The sequence below is a fragment of the Acinonyx jubatus genome, chromosome E1, assembly GCF_027475565.1.
Source record: "Acinonyx jubatus isolate Ajub_Pintada_27869175 chromosome E1, VMU_Ajub_asm_v1.0, whole genome shotgun sequence".
NCBI classification, from domain to species: Eukaryota; Metazoa; Chordata; class Mammalia; order Carnivora; family Felidae; genus Acinonyx; species Acinonyx jubatus.
The window spans coordinates 31,240,081-31,246,438 of record NC_069397.1 but is presented as its reverse complement, the minus strand read 5'-3'; the positions used below and the strand labels follow the sequence as shown (position 1 = coordinate 31,246,438).

General features: G+C 35.9%; 1 non-coding gene across 1 annotated transcript; it reads left to right on the top strand.

Moving 5' to 3' along the window:
- Nucleotides 1-434: 434 nt before the first annotated feature.
- On the top strand, nucleotides 435-540 carry LOC113592764 (U6 spliceosomal RNA). Its single transcript, XR_003412724.1, has one exon. It is a non-coding gene; the product is annotated as a U6 spliceosomal RNA (small nuclear RNA).
- Nucleotides 541-6,358: the final 5,818 nt, after the last annotated feature.

The following is a 6,358-nucleotide window of genomic DNA, read 5'->3' as shown; positions in this document are numbered from 1 at the left end:
GGGCTCATATATTTTCTATTTTTTTAAAAAAAAATTGTGTTTATTTTTGAGAGAGAGACAGAGACAGAGTACAAGCAAGGCAGGGGCAGAGAGAGGGGGAGACATAGAATCCAAAGCAGGCTCCAGGCTCTGAGCTGTCAGCACAGAGCCTGACCCAGGGCATGAACTCATGAACTGTGAAATCACGACCTGAGCCAGAGACAGAGGCTTAATCAACTGAGCCACGCAGGTGCCCCTTTTCTATTTTTAATACTCCACTGTGACTCCTCCAGGGAAAAGATTATGCCATTTTTATCTTGGTATTGGGGCAACAAGGTCAATCCTTTCATTCATTCACTCATTCATTCACATATTTGATATATGTTTACTGAACATTTACATATGAGGTGATCATAAAACAGGGGAATATGATAAAGACAAGAGGTATATGAAAGGTGTTCCTTTGGCAGCACATATACTAAAACAGAATCAATACAGAGAAGATTAGCATGACCCCTGCCCAAGAATGACATGCAAATTCATAGAGTGTTCCATATTTGGGGGAGATACAGGCTTCCAGTTATGGAATGAGTACATCACAGGAATAAAAGGCACAGTGTATGGAATACGTCAATGTTATTGTAATAACATTGCATGGTGGCACAAGGTCGCTATACTTGTGGTGAGCATAGGGTAATGTATAAATGTATAGAGATGTTAAATCACTTTGTACACCTGAAACTAATGTAACATTGTGTTTCAACTATACTCAAAGAAAAAACTTGAAAAAAAAAAAAAAAGAATGGAGGATAATGGGGAAATGGCTGGTGAAAGCAATTATTTCTAGGCTTGAGCAAGATATTCCTGGGGCTTCCATGCAGCAAATCCCCTTTCTCAAAGAACAGAGGGGTGCATGCCTTGAGGTAGGCCACAGAAGTTCTTGTTAGAGCATTGCTAGGGCCAGCCAAGGTCACACACTAGAACCTAGAGGCCCAGAGCTGGTTATGGAAATCCTAAAAGGTAGAGAAAAGGGGTGCCTCAGTGGTTTAGTTGGTTGAGCAGCTGACTCTTGATTTAGGCTCAGGTCATGATTGCAGGGTCATGGGATCAAGCCCCACATTGAGCTCTGTGCTGAGCATGGAAACTCCTTGAAATTCTCTCTCATTCTGCCCCTCTCCCCCACTTACATGTGTTCTCTCTCTAAAAAAGAAAGAAAGAAAGAAAGAAAGAAAGAGAGAGAGAGAGAGAGAGAGAGAGAGAGAAAGAAAGAAAGAAAGAAAGAGAGAGAGAGAGAGAGAAAGAAAGAAAGAAAGAAAAAGAGAGAAAGGAAAGGAAAGGAAAGGAAAGGAAAGGAAAGGAAAGGAAAGGAAAGGAAAGGAAAGGAAAGGAAAGGAGTAGAGGAAAGTTTTGAGGGATGAATCTGGAAAATAGTCTTCATTGTAGAAAGCTAAACCAGAAGAAACAAGGTGAATGATAACTCAAGAGGGCAAAGGTGGTACTAGGGCAAGGGTCCAGGGATCGCAGTTCAAAGCATCAGATAAGGACCAGAAGAGGTGAGATATGAGCTGGGTTTAAAGGGTGACTACAATTTAATAAGGCAAATCCTAGCTCTTCCTTAGGAAGGGCATTAAAGCTTATGGTAGAAGCTGGGAGTGAAAGGGGACAGAGGCATATAGGGAGTTGCTGAAAAGCTGAAATGACCATTAGTAGTCTGTAAGAATAATTCAGTCTGTTTTCATTTCTATATTAGGCGTTTCAAGAAAAACCCACTCAATTGGGATTTCAGGAGCATTTGCTATTTGTAAATTTCAGAATGGAGAAATTTTCATGTCTAAGCCAGAGTTAAGGTACAAGAATTTTGCCCAAGTAAGAGTAATGCTAATCTCCAAAAAATAAATCTTAGAGTAAAAATACGGGGAAAATATACTCAGCCAATACTTAATATACATAGCAGAGATTCCCTTCAAATAACAAAGCCCTATGAGAACAGAGAAACCTTAGATGTCTGAGAGAATGAAAACAGGAGTGATTGCTTCTCTCCTGGAAACACAGGATGGGAAAATGGGTCAGTGACTCATGACCAAAGTGTTGGCATGCCCATTGCTGGCATAAGTATTAACATTCACTCCTGCAAAACGTAAACATGAATCTAATGGCATTTTATCTTATAATTGTCTTGTTGCATACATTTTTATTTATGCTTTTATTTCACCCACTAGAATAGTGATTTTTAATCCTAGTGCACATTAAGTAATTTTTCTTTTGTTTTGTTTTTTACATAGATATTCCAGGGCTCTACCTACAGAAATTCCAATTTAATTGGTATGAGTTGAACTCTGGCCACTGGTACTTTTGAAACTTTCCTAGGTAATTATAACATATATTCAGAGTTAAAATTTCCACAGCTCATTAAAATATCATTAACTGCTAAACAGTTTCCAATGGATTATTTTTGGCTAATACAGAAATCTAAATCTAAAATTGAGGATCATTGCTTGTTAAAGATTATTTTGGAATGAAAGTAAAGATCTTTTCAAATGTCTTAAAATACTCCTCTAATAGGAGGCTCCTGAATGGAGATATCTGAGAATAATCATTACCTCCCTTCTTCTTCAAAATCCAAAAGAAATAATGGAAGTTATAGCAGTTCTAGGAAATTGAGGAAATTTCTGTCCACATGCCCAGATAATAAGGAATTTACAGAAAATAAAAAGATATGATGAAGAAATAAGGCCCAGTGTCTGCTTGAGATGTGACAGATGAAAAAGAAAGTTTTCACTCATCAAATCCTAGAATAACAAAAGATAAGAGGCAGCAGGAAATAGGAACTAGGGCCAAAGGTGAGGAATTCAGCAAGTAATTAATTAAAGGGCTGGAAAACAGCTCCTCTGACCCTGACATCTGGCAATATGGGATGCCAGGAGAAAACCAGAGTAATAGGAACAAAGTGCTGGAAAATTAATGAGAGTAACTTTTTAAAATATAAGAATGTATGAAATATACACGAACACTTTAAGAATAATTATAGGTGAATACTCATGTAACCAGCACCCTAATTAAGAACAAACATTGCTAGCACCTTATAATTCCTCTCCTGCTAACATCTCATTTTCTCCCCGCCAAGAGTGACCACTAAATTAATCTGATGGTTATCATTCCTTATTTTATAGAAAATAGTTTACCACTTATGATCACAACTGTAAACAATATACTGTTGGTTCTGCCTCTTTTTGAACTTGATATATATGGAATCATATTGTATATAATTCTTCTGTGACTTCTTTCTCTCAACAATGTATTTGCAGGTTTCAATTCTGTTGACGTCTGTGTGTATCTGTGACTTGTTCCTTTTCACTGAGAAATAATAGTCCACTTTATAAATTTGTCACTATCTTTTAGTCAACTACTACTGAAGAACATTTGGATTGTTTCCATTTTTAAATTTGTTTTATGAACGGTGCTGCTATTAACATTTTTGAAATACCACCTGATGCACACAAGTAAGTTTTTTGTTGTATTCCTAAAATTGATATATTCCTATATTCAAATATTCAACTTTCCTAGGTTATACCAAACTATTTTCAAAGTACTTGGACCAGTTTATACTCCCCCAGAAATATATGAGAAACCATGCTGTTCTACACCCTTGCCATCATCTGGATTATCAAAATCTTAAACTTTAATCTTGTGTATGTGTAAAATTATTTTGTTGTGGTTTAAGTTAGAATTTGGTTAAAAATGAAGAATAGCAACTTTTTCAATTTCTTAGTCATTTGGATTTCCTTCTTTGTAAATTTCTTGTTCAAACTTTTACCATTTTTTGTATTAGGGCTGTCTACCTTTTTCTCTTATGGATTTATGAGATTTCATTAAATAATTCTAAAAATATTTATTGGTCCCTTCCTATGTGCCAGACTTTGTTCTAGAGACTCACAATGTACCTACCAATGGAAAACACACACACACACAAACACACAGCATTCTGTGCTCTTAGAGGCTTGAGCATTCTAGTGTTGGTTGTAGTAAAAGAGGAAAAGTAGGCTAAATAAAAATTTATATGTATAAAATAACAAGTTCTATTAGTGAAAACGTAAAAAAAATCATTAAACAGGGTAAGGAGAATTGGAGTATGGGTGTTGCATGAAAATGAAACAGATTACAGCTTTGGTTATTGTAATAACAAGCCTTATGGAGATAAGGGAGATAGTATTTGCAGAGTTGAAACCTTCTCCATCCTGTGATAGATAAACAGAGATCCCCTTCTAACTTGCACTGAACATGTAACATAAGCAAAACATTTTATTGTGTCAAGCTCTTGAAATCTACAGACGGTTCTTTACTACAGCATCACTGATCTGTCCTGCCTAAGACAGATAAATAATGAGAAGCGAACAAAAAAGCTATTTAGATAATCTTGGAGTAGAATCCCTACACACACAAAAAAAAACCAAAAAAATGAAAAACTCTGAAGGAAGAGAACAAATTTCATTACATAAAAATTAAAAAGTCTCTATAGAAAAGATACTCCAAAAAATATAGATGATATACAACACACGATAACAAAATTGTTGATATACACAAAAAATAGATATACACAATGTACAAAGATTTCCTATAGATCAATAACAAAATAGAACAACTCTAGAAACATGGAAAAGGAATGTGGAATGGTAATTTACTTAGAAGATCTGTATTTAATAATATAGAATAATGTTCACTATAGATCTATATGTCTATATATACAAAATAATCCCCAAAATCAGTTTTGGTTTTATGTTGTCTTTCCAGAACATAATGTGGGGTAAAGTGAGGTGCTTCCCTATATTACTGCTCAATAGTGCATACATGTTTAGAGTTCTGGTGTTTCCAAGATTTTGAACCATGAAACTGATCTTTGGTCCTCATGGAGGATTGTACTAAAAGACACAATAAGGAGAAATAAGGAGGAAACATCGAAGTGCCAAGCTCTAGGTTTGTTGCCCTTTCCCCTCCAGTGGATTTGCCCAGACAACTTATTAAGAATAACAGTTTTTATTTATATCCTTACCTTTATCACTAGGTCTTTCTGTCACTTTTGAGATGGCTAATTAATAATAACACTCGTTGAAAAAGCATTATAGTCACACAACAGAACAGCAATTATATTCACGCTAGTGAAATGTATTACTATTTTCTGTTTAAAAATGCAGTGCTGTTTTGTCTCTTTGGATAAGCCAGCTGAAGTTTCTTTAAAAGATCAGCTAAACACACACCATCCTGTGAAATATCACTCCTGCTAGAGAATAGACGTTTGGAACCTCAGGGACAGTTAAGCAGCTGAGGTGTGAGAATAGAGGCTGCTTGCTATTTTAAGGATTCTGTGACTGATTCTGAACTCAGTGGAGTTATTATGCCATGTATTATGCTTGTCTCACTTTGATCTCATAGAGGATAATTTTGAGAATGAGTATTTGGCAAAAATCCTCCTTGGCATAATGAAAGCAACTTAGCATATTCTCAAGAGTACCAATTCTAGAGACAGATTGCTCAAATTTGAATCCTGTGTTCACCAGTTCTGTTCTGTGAAGGCAAAGACCATTTACTCCACCTCTCTGAGCCCCAGTTTCCTCGTCTGCAAAAATGGGGATATTAGTACATTCCACACAGGCTTGTTGTAAAGACTACAGAAGATGGTGTATGAGAAGCACCCAGGAAAAAAGAGGCAGTAGAGAATGTTGATCATTCATTTGTTCACACTGATTGTGTACAAGAAGAAGCACTGAAAGATGCAGAATCCAGATGGACCTGAGAAGTTATATAGCGGATTTTATGGGAATGATTGGAAGAGATCCATGTAAATTGCTTAGAATTGTACCTGGCACATAATACTTGATAATAACCTTAGGTCTCAGGTTTATTTTTGGCACTATGAAAAGACTGCATATTTGGAATCTAGACATGCCTTAATTCCTGTGTAGATTCAGAATAGACATTGTTTTATTTTAAATCACTTTTATTATTATTGATAACAAAGCACTAGAGAGGGGATTCAGAAATCACTTGTTAAGAGGTGGTAAGGAACAAATGGCTCTTTCCCCTCTTCCATTTATGTGGGTTCTCTTTTAAATCTATGCTTTGCACAATCAGACTATATTATTCCCTATTTTCCACACAGCAGAATGGGTGGTAATTACAACATTCCCTGGTCCTTCATATTATTCCTTATTCCACATTATTAATTCTTTTCTTTTCTTTCCAATTACGCATTGAGAGCCTTCAGATGAATTATAAGTTATCCCTCTGGATTCAAAGGAACTTTCCTTATTGCTTAAAGCCTAGGTGTTCCAACTTCTCAGGTAACCAGTAGTTAATCATTTCATCATCCCTCCATAGGGAGTGA